General features: G+C 52.3%; 1 protein-coding gene across 1 annotated transcript in view; it reads left to right on the forward strand.

Moving 5' to 3' along the window:
• The first annotated feature begins 2,304 nt into the window (after positions 1-2,304).
• The window catches only part of TMPRSS9 (transmembrane serine protease 9), a 66,853-nt gene continuing 49,966 nt past the window's right edge, over positions 2,305-19,191 (forward strand). The window contains exon 1 of the mRNA XM_016934650.3: positions 2,305-2,387. The gene's annotated coding sequence lies outside the window, so the exon portion shown is untranslated. The remainder of the gene's footprint in view (positions 2,388-19,191) is intronic.

Below are 19,191 nucleotides of genomic sequence, written 5' to 3' on the forward strand. Positions count from 1 at the left end.
CCATCCATCCACCCATCTACTCACCCACCCATCCATCCATCCATCCACCCATCCACTCATCCATTCATCCACCCACTCACCCACCCATCCACACACACACCCATCTATCCATCTATCCACACACACACCCATCTATCCATCCACCTATTTACTGTCCGTCTGTCCATCCATGAATCCATCCATGAATCCATCCATCCATCCATCCATCCATCCATCCATCCATCCATCCCTCCATCCACCCAACCACCCATCCACCCATCCACACACACTCATCCACCTACCACTCTTCACTGCTGTGTGCCAGGTCGTCTACTAAGCACCCCCTCTGGCCCAGGCAGAGAGCTGCTATAGCTGCACGAGGAACCGGGACTCAGTGTTTGGGGCCAGGTGGGAAGTCATCAGAAGGTGAGAGGGTGGAGTTCTGGAAAGAGCCCACCAATGGCCCTGAGGAAGAGAGGAGGGGGTTCCCATGGGGTCACAGACTCTTCTCCACACGGCTCAGAGCAGGTTAGAAATGCCTCTTGGGAACCGCCCGCAGCCTGTCAGGAGGGTGGGCAGAAGAATGCAGCAATGGGAGGCCCTGGGTGTGGAGCCCCAGCTTGCATCCCAGGAGCTGGATGACTGGCTCTCAGGGCTGTAGCCACCTCTTCTGCTTAAAAGGAGGTGACAGCTACTTTTGTGAGACCATCATGAGAACCTAGTGGAGTCCCTGCCGAGTGCCGGGCACACAGCACATACTCAGTAGACTGGACCATTCTGCGGGCGACTGGGGAAAACGTGGACCCAGGAGCTGGATCCTCCAGGACTGCTCTCCCTCCAGCACCAGGCGTGGCTCCCCAGGACTTGCGGCACTTCTCAAAAGCAAATCACCAACAAAGACGCTGCTGCCAATGGTAATAAAATGGGGCTGGTCTCCAAAGGCAGTTCCAAAAAAAATGTCCCCAAAGTCTCTTGAGATAAGAGAGGAGACAGTGGTTCTAACCAAGTGCACCGTCTCCTTCGACGGCACGGAGGAACGTGAACAACCTGGTGACCTAAGCAGGAGGGGCGGCCAGCGTGGCAGCGGGTGGCATGTCAAAACTGAGGCCACCCAGTCTGACCATGAGGGAGAAAAGCACCAGACAAACCCACTTGAGGCGTGTCCTGCAAAACACCTGACCTGCCTTCCCCAGGAGCGGGCAGGGTGTCAGAAATAGGAATGTCTGGGAAACGGTGACAGCCCAGAGAGATCCGAGGAGGCGTGACGCCTAAATGCCACGTGGGATCTCGGGTGGGGCCCTGAGCAGGAAAGGGCATTGGGGGAAACTGAGGAAACTGGAATCAAGTGTGGACTTCACAGTCGTGCATCAATAGTTGTTCATTGGTTGTGACAAATGTATCACACTGGCCTGGATGCCAGTAACAGGGGACCCGGGATGTGGCACACAGGGGAGTTCTGAACTATCTTTGCACATTTTGTGGGAATCTAAAACTCTTCTAAAACGTTTAGGCTGGGCACGTTGCTCACTCCTGTAATCCCAGCGCTTTGGGAGGTCGAGGTGGGAGGATGGCTTGAGCCCAGGAGTTCGAGACCAGCCTGGGCAACATGGCAAGACCCCGTCTCTATTTTTTAAAAAAATTAAAAATTTATATTAAAAAATACTGTAGTTCCTTCCCGGGCAACATGGTGAGCCCCCATCTCTACTAAAAATACAACAATTAGCCCGGTGTGGTGGCAGGCGGCTGTAGTCTCAGCTACTCCAGACTCTGAGGTGGGAGGATCACCTGAGCCCGGGAGGTCAAGGCTGCAGTGAGCTAAGATCGCGCCACTGCAATCCAGCCTGGGCGACAGAGAGTGAGACCCTGTCTCAAAACACACACACACACACACACACACACACACACAAAATGGTTACACCAGTGCCCTAGAAAACGCCCTCAGCACCTCGCCCCCAGGGCTGTCCTGGGCACACCCCTCCCTGCGCCCTGTCCTGGGTCACCTGCCCAGGTGGGCCCACCTGCCCACAGCGCCCACTCTGCGGGCAACTCCCACCCCATGGCTCCCAGCTGCGAGGCCCACTCCCATCCCTGGCTACCCCCAACCCCTCCCCATCTCCATCGTCTTCCACTCTGGGCTGGCTCCCGCCAGGGTTGGGAATCCAGGGTGGAGGTGGCAGAGCCCTGAGACCCCTGTCCTCCGGAGACTGCAAGCCTGGGCGGCACCTCCGGCCCGGAGCAGGCGGTACTGGGGAAGGGGCTTGGCAGGGGGCCGGGGGAGGGCGGCTCCCCCACCCGGCCCCGCCCCGCCCCTCCCTTCCTCCAGCCCCGGGCCCAGCTCCGGCTTCTGCTCCACTTCGGGGTGGGCGGGATCCGGGCAGCAGCAGTGCAGTCTCGTCGTCCGGAGCGCGGTGAGTCGGGGTCTCCAGCGGGCTCAGCCTCCCCTCGGAACAGCCCCCACTTCCTCCAACCCCGTTCGCCAAGCCCCGGGGCTGTTTGGTTGCCTCTGGGGCTGTGTAGACGTGGCGTGGCGGGAGTGTGTAGATGCAGCCAGGCTGTGTAGACACCACCGGGGTTGTGGAGAGGCAGCCGGGGCTGTGTGGACGCCACTGGGGTGTGTAGACATGGCCAGGTTGTGTAGATGCGGCCAGTGTTGTGTGGACTCAGGTGCCGTGTGTAGATGTGGCCGGGGTTGTGTGGACGCAGGCGCGGCGTGTGGATGCGGCTGGGGTTGTGTGGACGCAGGTGTGGTGTGTAGATGCGGCTGGGGTTGTGTGGACGCAGGTGTGGTGTGTAGATGCGGCGGGGGTTGTGTGGACTCAGGTGTGGTGCGTGGATGCGGCTGGGATTGTGTGGATGTATCTAGCGTGTGTAGATGTGGCTGAGGTTTGTAGACGAGGCCAGGCTGGGTGGATGCCGCCAGGGTGTGTGGACGTAGCCGGGATTGTGTGGATGCAGCTGAGATGTGTAGATACAGCTGGGGTGTGTAGATGCGGCCTGGTTCCTGGAGGGGCCTGGGACCGCTGAAGCCCTCCCCATCCCTGTTCCCACGCAGAGTCCTCCCTTCTTTTCTACCTGTGAACTTCACCTAAAGCAAGAACCAAGCATCAGCCTGGAGCCCTCCAGGGTCAGGGGTGGCAGGAAAGGGGCTGACAGCTACTGGGATGGGGTGCAGGGCTGGGGTGGGAGGTGAGTCTGGGGTGTGGTGCAGGGCTGGGGTGGGAGGTGGGGCTGGGGTGGGAGGCAGGGCTGGGATAGGGTGCAGGGTTGGGATGGGGTGGGGTGCTGGGATGGGTTGGTGGGGTGCAGGGCTGGGATGGGTTGGTGGGGTGGGGTGCAGGGCTGGGATGGATTGGTGGGGTGCAGGGCTGGGATGGGTTGGTGGGGTGGGGTGCAGGGCTGGGGTAGGTTGCAGGGCTGGGATGGGGTGGGAGGTGAGTCTGGGGTGGGAGGCGGGGCTGGGGTGGGTGCCAGGCATCTGACTGGAGCCTCTCCTCCCCCCCCAGTTCTCACCCTCGGAGCCTCTTCTGAGTAAACACACAGTGGGATGTAACAATTGGAGGTGGGTGAAGGGCCTGAGATGGGGTGGGTTGTTGGTATTTGCCTGAGGGAGCGTCCTCCTGGATTCAATTAGCCCCGGCAGGAAACCCAGGCTGGGGACCGTGGCGTTATCCCCGCATGACCGGGAATGACCCACATTCTGGGAATTAGGGTGGGGTCCCCAGGACAGGCGTCCGTGCTCGAGGGTCCTCTGTGGCCCAGGGACCTTCGACTTCCTTCCCTCATTTTGTAGGGGGTCAAACCAGGCCTCGGACCCAGGCATGGGCTCCAGAGGTTGCCAGAGGTTTTGGGGACTTGCCAAAGGGTTCAGGCACTGCCCCGCAGGACTGCATGGCCGGAAACACCTTGTGGGCCGCGTGGTGGCCGCCTCGCAGGTCAGGGATGCCCCGCAGGACACCTGTGGTCCTGGCTTCCTGACGCCTTCCTGGGGGCCTGGCTGGGTGGGGCTGTGTGAGATTCTGGGTGAGTTGTCTGTGTGGCTGTGTGTGATTGTGTGTGATCATGTGATTGTGTGTGATGTGTGGTTGTGTGTGGCAATATATATAATTGTGTCTGTAGCTGCGTATGGCCATGTGGTTTGTGTGTGATTGTGTATTATATGTGTGTGTGGGGTCACGAGTGATCGTTTATGTTGTGTAATTGTGTGATTGTGTATGGTTGTGTGTGGTCATGTGTCATGTGGTCATGCGTGATTGTGTATGGTTGTGTAATTGTGTGGTCGGGTGGGATCGTATATGGTTATGTGTCGATGGCTGTATAACTGTGTGTATGGTTGTGTGGTCATGTGTGGTTGCGTATAGTTATGTCATGATGTTTGTGTGATTGTATAGGATTGTGTGTGGTTGTGCGAGATCGTGTGACTGTGCAGCCATGTGTGTCATTGTGCCTGTGTGATTGTGGTGGAGGTGTAATTGTGTGTATGGGTGTGTGACTGCATGTGTGAGACCATGTATGGTTTTGTGTTGTATGGGAGGTTTCTGCAGCTGTGTGGTTATAGTGTACGGTTGTGTGTGTGATTGCATGATGAGAATTGCATGATTTTGTGGATGGCTTTGTGTGGTTGTGTATGGTTGTATAATTGTGTTTGTGTGTGATTGCATATGATTGTGGCAATATGTGTAATCGTGTCTGTATGACTATATGGTGGAGTTGTGATTGTATCAGTGTATGACTACATGTGTGAAGTTGTGTTTAGCTGTATGGTCATTGTATGTGAGATTTGTGGAGTTGTAACGTGGTTGTGTGTGTATTTGCATGATGAGATTGTGTATAATTTGTGGATGGTGGAGTGAGGTTGTGTGTGGTTGTATGTGGTTGTGTGAGGTGTGTTTTGTGAGGGTGTGTGTGGTTGTGTGTGGTGTGTGGTTGTGTGAGGTTGTAATGTGTGGTTGTGTTTGGTTGTGTGAGGTTGTGTGTGGTAATGTGTGTGGTTGTGTGTTGTGTGTGTGTGGTGTGAGGTTGTGGTTGTGTGTGCAAATCCCCTCTTCCTAGTTTTCTCATCTGGGGCATGGGGTTCAGGGTCCCAGCGCTCAGGCTGGCCTGACCGTGGAGTGATTGGGCCCTGCAGAGCCTCACGCCGCCTGCTTGTCCTGCCACGCGGAATGGGAGTCCGTGTGTGCCCCGCTGCCCACAGCGTGTGAACGTGAGCTGGGGACCGTGTGGTCCACTGCGCGTTGGGTCCCGTCCCTAAAGAGCATTCATGGACTGTCTAAAATTCCCTTTGCAGAATTTGGAATGTTTAGGGTGTAAAATACGGAGCTTGGAGAGTCCTTAGGCAAAAGGTGTTGGTGGCCGGTTGCCCAGCCTGGGGACTCTGTCCGCGGGGCGAGAGCTTGCAGGAACGCTGGAGCATCGGAATTCAAACAGTGTTGTCACTGTGGTTGGTTAAGGGCTTTGCGGCGACCTGGAGGCATGGTAGATGGATCACAGGTGAGGGCGGAATGAAGGCAAAGGCGTCGCTTCTCTGATGGCGGACACATGGGTGGAGATTTGAGGTAGGAGCAGTTGGAGGGGGGGTGGGGGGACAGGCGAGAGTGTGGGAGGGAGTGAGGTCGCGTGATTCCCCGTGCATCTGTGCGTGCAACTGTGGGCGATGGAGCTGGTGCTTGGGGAGGCAGGACTGGACCCTGGGTGCCCACACTGGGGCAGGGTTTAGAGCTCCCGGCCCTGCGCCCCTCGGTCCCCCAGGCTCACCTGGCTTAGCTGGGGAGCAGGGTTCTCGGGGAGCATAACAGGGAAGCTGCCCAGCAATGTGGAGGAGTCACTGGAATTCCAAGAACTCTGTGTGTGTGTGTTTGTGTGTGTGTGCGTGTGTGTGTGTGTGTGTGAGTGAGAGTGGGAGGGAGGGAGGGAGGGAGAGGCAGAGAGAGCCTTAATCTCCTCCTCTGTAAATGGGCATGCTGATATTAGTTGGACCTGTCTCCTGTATACCCTGGGATTATTGGGAGGGCTGGATCAACTCTCATAAGCCTGTGAGCCCTACACCGACAGGACGCTGTTGGTATAAGCACATCTCAGCCTCCCGGTAGTCCTGTAGACCCAGCACCTGTAGTCCCAGCTACTCAGGAGGCTGAGATGGGAGGATCGCTTGAGCCCGGGAGTTGGAGGCTGCAGTGAGCTGTGATCACACCACTGCACTCCAGCCTAGGTGACGGAGTGAGACCCTGTCTCAGATAAATAAGTGAATGAATGAATGAATGAAAGACGCATAAATAGAAGAAATTTAGAAGCCCAAGAATGAAGCTGAGGTGAACCTTGGGGTTTTGTTGAAGTTGATGGTTGACGCGGCCCTGCAGGCTGTTCTAAGCCATTGATGTTTCTGTGTGTGGCTCTGAAATGGATGCAGAAGGTAACATATTCTGGCTGATCCACTCATAACTGCTTAAGGCTTCCTTTGTTGTTGTTGTTTTGCAGAGATGGGGTCTCACTATGTTGATCAGGCTGGTCTTGAATTCCTGGGCTCAAGGAATCCTCCCACCTTGGCCTCCCAAAGTGCTGAGATTACAGGCGGGAGCCACGGCACCCAGCCCTTTGTTGTTTTGTTTACACTTTACCTTTATTAAAAAAAAAAATTGGGGAGGATAATTTTAGTTGTGAAGATGGTGCAGAGAGTCCCCGCACACCCACCTTCCACCCAGTGTCCCCTTGCGTTGACACCTCTGACCACAGAACAAAGAGCAAAACTGGGCCGGGCGCGGTGGCTCACGCCTGTAATCCCAGCACTTTGGGAGGCTGAGGCGGGCCGATCATGAGGTCAGGAGATCGAGACCATCCTGGCTAACACGCTGAAACCCCGTCTCTACTAAAAATACAAAAAGAATTAGCCGGGCGTTGTGGCGGGCGCCTGTAATCTCGGGAGGCTGAGGCAGGAGAATGGCGTGAACCCGGGAGGCAGAGCTTGCAGTGAGCCAGGATCGCGCCACTGCACTCCAGCCTGGGCGACGGAGCGAGACTCCATCTCAAAAAAAAAAAAAGAGCAAAACTAAGGCACGACCGTGGGTGCCACACTCAGTCTTCCCACCAATATTTCTGTTCTACGTTGCAATCCAGGATCCCACATTGCATTTAGGAGCTGTATTAATTTTAAATGATACAACTCATAAGTGATTGGAAGGTTATTTTTTAATCTCTGCGTTTTCCTCTGGTTCCCTTAGTATCACTCATGTTTATCGGCGTCTTCCCCTCCCACACGATTACTGACTCCTTTCTCCTCTGTCCACATTATAAAGCTAAAAGAACACAAGATACCATTGCTGCAAATAGTTTTCTCACAAACTCCTCTTCCCATGAAAGCCTAACAAAAAGACCATAGACAAAATGAAAAAAAAAAAAAAGGAGACCAAGCTTATTAAATTTCCTGTAGGCTTGCTGAGTGATTTATTTCATGATGTTGGGGCGATGGAGGAGGGGAGGATTTCCTGACTAGATTCAGGCCTGAGGACAGGGGACAGGAAGAAATAAGAGAGGCCATGGCGTAGACAACAGCTGTCTGTTCTATAAACGGGCTTTGACTGCCGTGGGACCAAAGATGCGGAATCGAATGGGATGGACGTGTCCGAAAACTGTTATCATCTTGGATTAGGTGAAGGAAAAAACAAACAAAAAAAACCCAAAAAAACTACACAGACAGGTGGGCAAGACAGCTAAAGAGCCCAGACCGAGGCTGGGGGCGTGATGGTGCAGGCTTGTAGTCCCAGCTATTGGGGAGGCTGAGGCAGGAGGATCACTTGAGCACAGGAAGTTGAGAGCAGCTGGGCAGCATAGCAAGACCCCATCTGTACAAAAACTAAAAAATGAGCCAGGCATGGTGGTGTGCACCCATAGCCCCAACTATTTAGGAAGCTGAGGTGGGAGGATTGCTTCAACCCAGGAGTTGGAGGCTGCAGTGAGCTGTGATAACACCACTGCACTCCAGCCTGGGTGATAGAGTGAGATTCTGTCTCAAAATAAATAAATAAATAATTTTAAAAAAGAGATGGAGAAAGAGAAGAGAAGAAATTTAGAAGCTCAAGAATGAAGCTGAGGTGAACCTTTGGGTTTTATTGAAGCTGCTTGGAAAAAAAAGGGAACCCCCTGAATTTCTCCTTGGAGAGGTTGAACCATGGTTTTGAGCAACTAGAAAACATTGGCCATTAAAAGCAGAGAGTGAGACCTTGTCTCTACCAAAAATTTAAAAAATTAGCCGGGTGTGGTGGTGCACACCTGTAGTCCTAGCTACTCAGGAGGCCGAGGTGGGAGGATTGCTTGAGTCCAGGAGGTTGAGGCTTCAGTGAGCTGTGATAGCATCAGTGCACTCCAGCCTGGGTGACAGAGTGAAACCCTATCTCAAAAACCAAAAAAGTAAATAAGGAACACCAGACAGAAGAGCCCTGGGACCTGCCGTCCTGTGTATTAGTTTTTGGTTGCTGCATAACAAATGTCTCTCAAATTTAGCCAATTAAAACAACAGACATTTATTCTGTCACAGTTTCTGTGGGCCAAGGATTTGGGAGTGATTTATCTGGGTGGTTCTGGCCCATGGTCTCTCATGAGGTTGCAGTTAAGACATGGGCCAGGGGCTGGGTGCGGTGGCTCACGCCTGTAATCCCAGCACTTTGGGAGGCTGAGGAGGGCAGATCACAAGGTCAGGAGATCAAGACCATCCTGGCTAACACGATGAAACCCCACCTCTACTAAAAATACAAAAAATTAGCCGGGCGTGGTGGTGGACACCTGTAGTCCCAGCTACTCAGGAGGCAGAGGCAGGAGAATGGCGTGAACCCAGGAGGTGGAGCTTGCAGTGAGCCAAGATTGCACCACTGCACTCCAGCCTGGGCGACAGAGCGAGACTCCATTTCAAAAAAACAAAAAAAGACATGGGCCAGGGCTGCCTCATCTGAAAGCTCGTCTGGGGCTGGAAGAGCCACTTCAAAGCTGGTGTCCTCATGTGGCTGTTGGTGGGAGGTCTCAGTTCCTCACCACATGGGAATCACCATAGTGCTGCTTGAGCATCCTGACAACATGGCTGCTTGCTTCCCCCAGGGCTGGTGATTCAAGGGAGAGAAAGAACAAAGCTATAGTGCTTCTATGATCTAACCTCAGAAGTCTAGATCCATTGCTTCTGATATATTCTATTCATTACAAGTGAGTCAATAAGTCCAACACACACTCAGAGAGGGAAATTAGGCTCTGCTAGGTGAGGATAGCAAATAATTTTTGGAGATATTTAAAAACCACCACATCTATAACCTTGGGCAAGTTACCTAACTCTTCGGTGCCTCCAATTCATCTTTGGTCAGAGTAGAACCAGTCTCATAGGAGAACTGTGGCAATAAATGAGATGATGACTGTAAATATTGTTTAATACAACACCTGTCACATAGAAAATGCTTATGTACTTTTTTTTTTTTCAAGATGGAGTCTTGCTCCATTGCCCAGGCTGGAGTGCAGTGGTGGAATCTTGGCTCCCTGCAACCTCTGCCTCCTGGGTTCAAGTGATTCTCCTGCCTCAGCCTCCCAAGTAGCTGGGATTACAGGTGTGCACCACCATGACTGGCTAATTTTTTTTTTTTTTTTGAGAGGGAGTCTTGCTCCGTCGCCCAGGCTAGAATTCAGTGGCACGATCTCAGCTCACTGCAAGTTCTGCCTCCCGGGTTGACACCATTCTCCTGCCTCAGCCTCCCAAGTAGCTGGGACTACAGTCACCTGCCACCATGCCTGGCTAATTTTTTGTATTTTTAGTAGAGATGGGGTTTCACTGTGTTAGCCAGGCTGGTCTTGAACTCTTGACCTCAGGTGATCTGCCCACCTTGGCCTCCCAAAGTGCTGGGATTACAGGCATGAGCCACTGCACCCAGCCCATGACTGGCTAATTTTTGTATTTTTAGTAGAGACAGGCTTTCACCATGTTGGCCAGGCTGGTCTCGAACTCTGGATCTCAAGTGATCCACCTGCCTCAGCGTCCCAAAATGTTGGGATTATAGGCATGAGCCACCATGCCTGGCTTTATCCACTTATTTTTATTAAAGGTATATTTTTCAGTGTTACAGCTCTTGAGGAATGACGTGCCAGCTATAGTTATCAAATTGTAACTCTCTGGATTTGTGGGGCCGGAGAGGCAGAGGGAAATAACTTGCTCTTTCAGGAGGCATTAGGCTACGGAACGGAGAGACTGCACATGGCGGCTGCGTTTTTCCTGGCTCCCCTTTTCCAATGGTTAAGGGAAGACAAATGGGAATGAAGCAGTTCCAGGCTCTGCATGTGGCAGAAACCATCCTACCATCTACTCCCATGGGTGCAGTTTGCAAAATTTGAGAGACAAAAAAAAAAAAAAAAAAAAAAGCAGAGAATGTGAAGGGCACAGTAGGGTGACTGCCAGGAGGATATAGCTGAGGATGTCAGGCAGGAGACACAGCCTGTGCCTTTGAAGGCGCTGAGGCTGGACCATGCTGTGCATGTTTGGGGATCGGCGAGGAGGCCAGTGAAGCTGGGGCTGAGGGAGGGAGGGGTTGGAGATGAGGACAGTTAGACCCGGTCGCTGTGGGGAGGTTTGGGCAGAGGTGGGATGTCACCTGACTCAGGTCTTAGCTGTCTCCCTGAGGCTTCCCGTTGAGAACAGACCCAGGGAGGGGAAGATGGAAGTGGCATTTTGTGAGCCTGGGCGATGCCCTGCTTAGACCAGGCTAGACATGGCGTAGGGGCCCAATTCTAGAGCTACCCTGCAGACGGTCTGACAACATTTTTGGATGGACTGGGTTTGGGATGTGCCAGGGCATCAAGGATAAACGCAGTTTTTTTTTTTTCTTTTTTTAGACAGAGTCTCACTCTGTCGCCCAGGCTGGAGCACAGTGGTGCAATTTCAGCTCACTGCAACCTCCGCCTCCTGGGCTCAAGCAATTCTCCTGCCTCAGCCTCCTGAGTAGCTGGGATTACAGGCGTATGCCACCATGCCTGGCTAATTCTTTTTTTTTTTTTTTTTTGAGACAGAGTTTTGCTCTCATTGTCCAGGCTGTAGTGCAAAGGTGTGATCTCGGCTCACTGTAACCTCCACCTCCCGGGTTCAAGTGATTCTCCTGCCTCAGCCTCCAGAGTAACTGGGATTACAGGCGCCTGCCACCACACCCAGCTAATTTTGTATTTTTAGTACAGATGGGGTTTCACCATGTTGGCCATGCTGGTCTCAAACTCCTGACTTCAGGTGATCCACCCATCTCCCAAAGTGATGGGATTACAGGCGTGAGCCACTGTGCCCGGCCAAACCCAGGTTTTTTAAAAAAAATTTTTGTATCTGAGTGATTATAAAAGTGGAGCTGCTGTCTGAGCTGAGAAGACTGTGGGAGGAGCAGGCATTTTTGTAAAGAGGAGACTGAGGAGGGATATGAGAGCTCAGTTTGGTCAGTGTCAAATTTAAGAAGCCTGTTAATGATTGTATTAGCTTTTGTTTGTTTAAGACAGGGTCTTGCTCTGTCACCCTCACCCAGGCTGCAGTGTAGTGGCTTGATCACAGCTCACTGCAGCCTCAACCTCCTGGGCTCAAGTGATCCTCCTGCCTCAGCCTCCCAAGTAGCTGGGACTACAGGTGTGTGCTACCACCCTGGCTAATTTGTAATTTTTTTTTTTTTTTTTTTTTTTTTTTTTTTTTTTTTTTTTAGAGATGGGATCTCATTATGTTGCCTACACTGATCTCAAAGTCCTGGGCTCAAGCGATCCTCCTGCCACAGCCTCCAAAAGTGCTGGGATTACAGACCTGAGCCACTGCACCTAGCCTAGTTTTCTGCAAATTACCACAAATGTAGCAACTTGAAACACCTCCTGTTTACTGTCTCATGGTTTTGTGGTTTCTGTGGGTTGGGTGGCTGGGCATGGTTTGGCTGGATCCTCTGCTCAGGGTCTGACAAGACTGCAGTCAGAGTGTTGGCTGGGCTGTGATCTCATCAGAAACTCAACTGGGGATACCCAAATGCAGTGGCTCATGCCTGTAATCCCAGCACTTTGGGAGGCCAAGGCTGGCAGATCACTTGAGGTCAGGAGTTCAAGACCAGCCTGGGCAATAGAGCGAAACCCCATCTCTACTGAAAATACAAAAATTAGCCGGGCATGGTGGCGGGCACCAGTGTAATCCCAGCTACTTGGGAGGCTGAGGCAGGAAATCATGTGAACCCAGGAGGCAGAGATTGCAGTGAGCTGATATTGTGCCACTGCACTCTAGCCTGGGTGACAAGAGACTTCATTTCAAAAAAATATATACGCATCCTGGCTAACACGGTGAAACCCTGTCTCTACTAAAAATACAAAAAAATTAGCCAGGCGCAGTGGTGGGAGCCTGTAGTCCCAGCTACTCAGGAGGCTGAGGCAGGAGAATGGTGTGAACCTGGGAGTCGGAGTTTGCAGTGAGCCAAGATCACGCCACTGCACTCCAGCCTGGGCGATAGAGTGAGACTCTGTCTCAAAAAAAAAAAAAAAAAAAAAAAAAGTGGGTAGGTTGGCCAGATGTCCCAGGTTCCAGGCTCCACCACGCCTGGCTAATTATTTTGTGTGTGTGTGTGGAGATGGGGGTCTCGCTATGTTCCTCAGGCTGGTCTAAACTCCTGGCCTCAAGTGATCCTCCCTCCTTGGCCTCCCAAGGTGCTGGGAGTACAGGCGTGAGCCACCACGCCCAGCCAGAAACTTGGGTTTAAAATGGACTTTGCATTATAATGAGATGGGTAATTCACCCAGGATGAATCCAGCCTTCAGCTTTTGCTTTCTTTTGCTTTTGCTTTCTCTCTCTGTCTCTCTTTATAAATATATTGCCCAGACTGGACAACATAGCAAGACCTCGTCTCTACAAAAACTTAAAAAAAAAATTAACCCAGCGTGGTGGCATGCACTTGTAGTCCCACCTACTCGGGAGGCTGAGGCAGGAGGATCCCTTGAGCCCAAGAGTTCAAGGCTGCAGTGAGCCGAGATCATAACACTGTACTTCAGCCTGGGTGACAGAGCCAGACCCTATCTCAAAAAGAAAAAAATGTGTGACAGTATTATGTATCTTGATGACCGAGGTTTTTGGAACTCACTTTAATTTTTCTCCCAGGGCCAATTCCTACCTCCTGTCACCCTGCTCCCTGGCCCCGGATGTCCTCTGTGAAGGCTCTGAGCCCACAGCTCACTCCTGTTTGAAAACAGACACTGGCAGGTCTCAGAGTGGCATTAAGGACATGCTGGCCCCAAACCAAGACTCTCCCCAGCTGGCCTCATCTGGAGGCTGGAAACAGACATTGCTCCTGCCTCGTTCACAGTCACTCATGGCTCTGCTCACAAAGTCCTTGCCTAGTCCCTCCTTGGGGGCCCCCACACGGCTCCAGACGGTTCCTGACAGATGAAGACGGTAGTCGGTAGGTTGGCCAGATGTCCCAGGTTCCAGGTTAAAACTGGAATAGCTGCCGGGCACAGCGGCTCACGCCTGTAATCACAGCACTTTGGGAGCCTGAGGCAGGCGGATTGCCTGAGTTCAGGGGTTTGTGACTACCCTGGGTGACACAGCAAAACCCCGTCTCTACTAAAATACAAAAGAAAAAAAAATTTAGCTGGATGTGGTGACGGGCACCTATAATCTCCGCTACCTGGGAGGCTGAGGCAGGAGAATTGGTCGAACCCAGGAGGTGGAGATTGCAGTGAGCCAACATCGTGTCACTGCATTCCAGCCTGGCGACAGAGCAAGACTCCATCTCAAAAACAACAAAACCAAGAAAAACAAAACAAAACTAGAATAGCCTTGAGCAAACCAGGGCCAGGACAACTGGTCACCCCAAAGCAAACTGAGTCACTGGGTGACAGGGACTCTCACCCCATCACCACCGTGTTGGGATGAGTCGGACTTCCTGCCTCCCGCCTGGGCCAGAGGATGCCGGGAGAGTGGCGTCTGTTGGGCTGGAGGCTGGTCGAGCCACAGGCTCAATTTGGAGACATCAATGCTGATGGTTCATGATTTTGGTGCGATCTCGGCTCACTGCAACCTCCGTCTCCCGGGTTCAAGCTGGGATTATAGGCGCCCGCCACCATGCCCGGCTAAATTTTATATTTTTAGTAGAGATGGGGGCCAGGCTGGTCTCAAACTCTTGACCTCAAGTGATCCGCCTGCCTTGACCTCCCAAAGTGTGGGATTACAGGCGTGAGCCACTGTGCCTGGCCCCTTCTTTTTCCTTCCCTGTATCTTGGTGCACAGTTCAGATCTGAGATCCCACGTCCATCCTTCTCGAAGCTTTTTCCTGTAACGCAGGCGGGCGAGTCTCCTCCTACTGATCTCTTCGGTTTTATAGCTACACATTTTTCTTTTTGGTTTGCCTGGGGGCATTCTCACATATCTCTCAAACCCGGCCAGTAACTTACCCTCCTACGTTGCTTTAAAAAAAAAATAAATGATGCCTCTTCTTATCAAGGGCTTCCTCCCACCTCAAGGTCACCTGTCAACCTCCATGCCCACTCTTGTTTCTCGAAATGGGCTATCTTCCCTCCTTCTACCTGTGTATTTCATTCTCTCCCACCCCCAGTCTTTGGAAAAAAAGATAATAAAACTCTAGAAGATATTTTTACTCTGAGATTAGCAGTGTGAAGGACCTTCCAGAACCTTCTCTCTCTGCCTTTCTCTGAATTAAAACGCTCGCTTGTCTGAGACCGGCTGTCTCCATTGCATCTGAGTGATAAGAGAAAGATTCATCGAAACAGGCAGGTTTTATTTTTGGTCTGTCCAGCACTAAATGATTTTGTTTTGGCTGACTTTTTTTTTTTTTTTTAACCCTAAACAGACTTTGCAGCTTAGTAAGAATTTATTTCAATTTAGAAATATGGGTGTTCTAAACTTTTTTTAAATTAAAAAAATTTATTTTTTCCTGAGACAAAGTCTTGCTTTATCACCCATGCTGGAGTGCAGTGGCACAATCATAGTTCACTTCAGCCTTGACCTCCTGGGGACAAGTGATCTTCCTGCCTCAGCCTCCAAAGTAGCTGGAACCACAGGCGTGCACCACCACGCCTGGCTAATTATTTTTATTTTTTGTGGAGATGGGGGTCTCGCTATGTTGCTCAGGCTGGTCTAAACTCCTGGTCTCAAGTGATCCTCCCTCCTTGGCCTCCCAAGGTGCTGGGATTACAGGCATGAGCCACTGCGCCAGCCAGAAACTTGGGTTTAAAATGGACTTTGCATTATAATGAGATGGGTAATTCACCCAGCATGAATCCAGCCTTCAGCTTTTGCTTTCTTTTTTTATTTTTATATATTTATTGATTTTTGAGACACAGTCTCACTGTTGCCCAGGCTGGAGTGCAGTGGAGCAATCTGGGCTCACTTCAACCTCTGCCTCCTGGGTTCAAGTGATTCTCATGCCTCAGCCTCCCAAGTAGCTGGGATTACAGGCACACCACCACACTTGGCTAATTTTTTGTATTTTTAGTAGAGATAGGGTTTTGTAATGTTCGCCAGGCTGGTCTCAAATGCCTGGCCTCAAGGGATCCTCCCACTTTGGCCTCCCAAAGTGCTGGGATTACAGGCGTGTACCACCATGCCCAGCTAATTTTCGCATTTTTAGTAGAGATGGGGTTTCGCCGTGTTGGCCAGGGTGGTCTCGAACTCCTGACCTCAGGTGATCCACCCGCCTCAGCCTCCCAAAGTGCTGGGATTACAGGCATGCACCACCATGCCCAGCTAATATTCGTATTTTTAGTAGAGACGGGGTTTCGCCATGTTGGCCAGGCTGGTCTCGAACTCCTGGCCTCAAGCGATCCACCCACCTCAGCCTCTTAAGGCGCTGGGATTACAGGCATGAGCCACAGTGCCCGGCCAACTTTTGCTTTCTTTGCCGTACACGTGGCCTAGGGAGGTTGCAGCTTGGAGGTTTTCAGGCAACTTTTTGTGAAACTAATACACACCATGCTGATTTGTTCTTTAGGAAACTTGTCAGCTTTTCACTGAAGCAACAAATGCTTTTGTCTGTACCAACTATTTGCAAAGTGCTTTACAGGGAGATCCGAGCAAAGCAGAGAGGTTAAGAAGGCTTGTGTCTGTCCTTGAGGAGTTGAGAGGAGTCTAGAAGGTTCTGTACATTGGGCAAAGCTGGGCAGTGCTTTATAACATTTTCCCGAGCTACGGAGCTCTGACCCCTCCGTGGCTTCACTGCTTCTCAAGCTATTACATCAGCACCAAAGATTCCTTTTTCTTGTATTCACGGTGACAAGGAGAGGCTGAAAGTCCTGCCTGTCCGTTAATTTCATGCTGATTTCTCTCAACAATCTTTTTTTTTTTTTTAAGAGGTAGGGCGCGGTGGCTCACGCCTGTAATCCCCGCACTTTGGGAGGCTGAGGCCGGTGGATCACCTGAGGTCAGGAGTTCGAGACCACCCTGACCAGTATGGTGAAACCCTGTCTGTACTAAAAAATACAAAAATTAGCTGGGTGTGATGGTGGGTGCCTGTAGTCCCAGCCACTTGGGAGGCTGAGGCGAGAGGACTGCTTGAACCTGGGAGGCGGAGGTTGCAGTGAGCCGAGATCGCGCCACTGCACTCCAGCCTGGAGACAGAGCGAGACTCCGTCTCAAAAAAAGAAAAAAAAAGAAAACAAAAACACCCCTCAAAAACCCAGAGACCCTGTTGGAGGCCTCTGCGTTGCTCTGGTTGTCTCTGGGGAGCCCCTAACCAGGCTTGGAAGAGGTTCTTGGAGGAAGGTTTCTCCTCTGACCACCGGCTGGCTCTGGCCCCTTGCCCACGAGCCTCTGTGGCCTTGGTGAGATGGGCGCCGAGTGCATACGGTGGATAAGCCTGATGTTGTGTTGATTGTATTGTGTTCTTCTCCAGACAGCAGCAAAGGCGGGGGAGGGCGTTTCCTTTAGGGACCATCCCTGTACAAGTTCCTGCTCTCCGCTTCGGTTTGTTCACAAACTACATATCCTGGCACCACGGGGCGCCGAACTTGGCTCCACGACGAAACAGGTCCCGTGGAGGAGCTGGCGCTGGGCGGGGCTGCGCCTCACTCACTCTGGTGTCTGCTGAGGTCCTTCCCTGGTGGAGACTCCTGCCTCCAACTCTGTCCCCTTTTGGTCTCTTCCTCCACGGCACCGACCTCATCCTTTCCTTCTGTTGGCCACCAAGATGGAGGCCAATGGCCCCCAGTCTACACGTGGCAGTTTAGGAGCCCCACTGGGAAGAAGGCGTCTCCATCCCTGCTTCTGTGAGTTGAACCATAAGAAACTGATCTTGTTCTATAGACTTAGGTCTTAAAAAGTGACAGTTTTATAAAGTTGAAACTCAAGGATCCAAAAGAACTTGGTGGCCTGCTTGGGTCATATGCAACCTCTTGGGTCCATCACTGATGGGGATGGAGGGGTGGGCCCTGTGATTGCTAGGTCAGGGTCTAGTGTGGACCAATCACTGATGGGTATGGAGGGGTGGGCCCTGTGATTGCTAGGTCAGGGTCTAGTGTGGACCAATCACTGATGGGGATGGAGGGGTGGGCCCTGTGATTGCTAGGTCAGGGTCTAGTGTGGACCAATCACTGATGGGGATGGAGGGGTAGGCACTGTGATTGCCAGGTCAGGGTCCAGTGCGGACCAATCACTGATGGGGGATGGAGGGGTGGGAACTGTGATTGGCAGGCCAGGGCCCAGTGTGGACCAATCACTGATAGGGATGGAGGGGTGGGAACTTTGATTAGCAGGCCAGGGTCTAGTGTGGACCAATCACTGATGGGGATGGAGGGGTGGGAACTGTGATTGGCAGGCCAGGGTCCAGTGTGGACCAATCACTGATGGGGATGGAGGGGTGGGCACTGTGATTGGCAGGCCAGGGTGCAGTGTGGACCAATCACTGTTGGGGATGGAGGGGTGGGAACTTTGATTAGTAGGCCAGGGTCTAGTGTGGACCAATCACTGATGGGGATGGAGGGGTGGGAACTGTGATTGGCAGGCCAGGGTCCAGTGTGGACCAATCACTGATGGGGATGGAGGGGGTGGGCACTGTGATTGGGAGGCCAGGGTCCAGTGTGGACCAATCACTGGGTGGAGATGGAAGGGGGGAAGCTGTGATTGGCAGGCTTGTGTTCAGTATGGACCAATCACTGATGGGGAGAGGGAGTAAACACTGTGATTGGCAGACCTGGTGGCTAGCACCGTGATCGACCACCCCACCAGGACAGCAGGGATGAGGTGGACCTTCGTTGAAGAAAGGGATGCTGGGCAGACAAAAAACACATACCCTAGAAAATTACAACTGAAGGGACAAAGCAGATCAACGACCTGGGGAAACTGAGGCCTGGAGAATTTCATTGCCTTGCTGGGACTCATGGAAGTCTCAGGATGAGTGAGGATCTGGATATTATGAGTTGGGCAGCTCCCATTTGCAGAGTGCTCCTCCTGTAAAGATGCCGGATGCCCAGTAAACCATTCGGCTCGAAGTCAGCATCGAGTAGCATTGTCCCCAGGGAGCGTGTGTTGGCTTCCTGGTGCTGCTGAAACAAGATGGGCCTCTCTGGGCCAAAGTCAAGGTGTGGGCAGGGCTGGTCCCTCCTGGGGGCTCCAGGCGAGAATGTGTTCCCGCCTTTCCCAGCGTCTAGAGGCACCCACATCCCTTGCTCGGGGCCCCTTCCTCTCCCTTCACAGCCACAGCACAGCACAGCCTCTTCCAGTCTCTCTGACCCTCACTCTCCCACCTCCTCTCTTGAGAACACTGTGGGGATATGAGGCCCGCCACATCATCAGGATTATCTCCCATCTCCATGCCCTTCACTTAGTTCCACTTGCAGAGTCGCTTTGGCCATGGAAGGCACCACATTTACAGATTCTGGGGATTAGGACCTGGATGTCAGAGTTATTATTCTGTGGCCACAGGACCGACCTGAGATGTCATTTCTTTTTTTTTCTTTTTGAGATAGAGTCTTGTTCTGTTGCCCAGGCTGAAGTGCAGTGGCACGACCTTGGCTCACTGCAACCTCTGCCTCCCAGGTTCAAGCGATTCTTCTGCCTCAGCCTCTCGAGTAGCTGGGATTACAGGCATGTGCCCCCACACCTGGCTAATTTTTGTATTTTTAGTAGAGATGGGGTTTCACCATGTTGGCCAGGCTGATCTCAAACTGACCTCAAATGATCTGCTCTCCTTGGCCTCCCAAAGTGCTGGGATTACAGGCATGAGTCGCTGCGCCCAGCCCCAAGATGCA

This window comes from Pan troglodytes, chromosome 20 (assembly GCF_028858775.2).
Source record: "Pan troglodytes isolate AG18354 chromosome 20, NHGRI_mPanTro3-v2.0_pri, whole genome shotgun sequence".
Classification (NCBI taxonomy): domain Eukaryota; kingdom Metazoa; phylum Chordata; class Mammalia; order Primates; family Hominidae; genus Pan; species Pan troglodytes.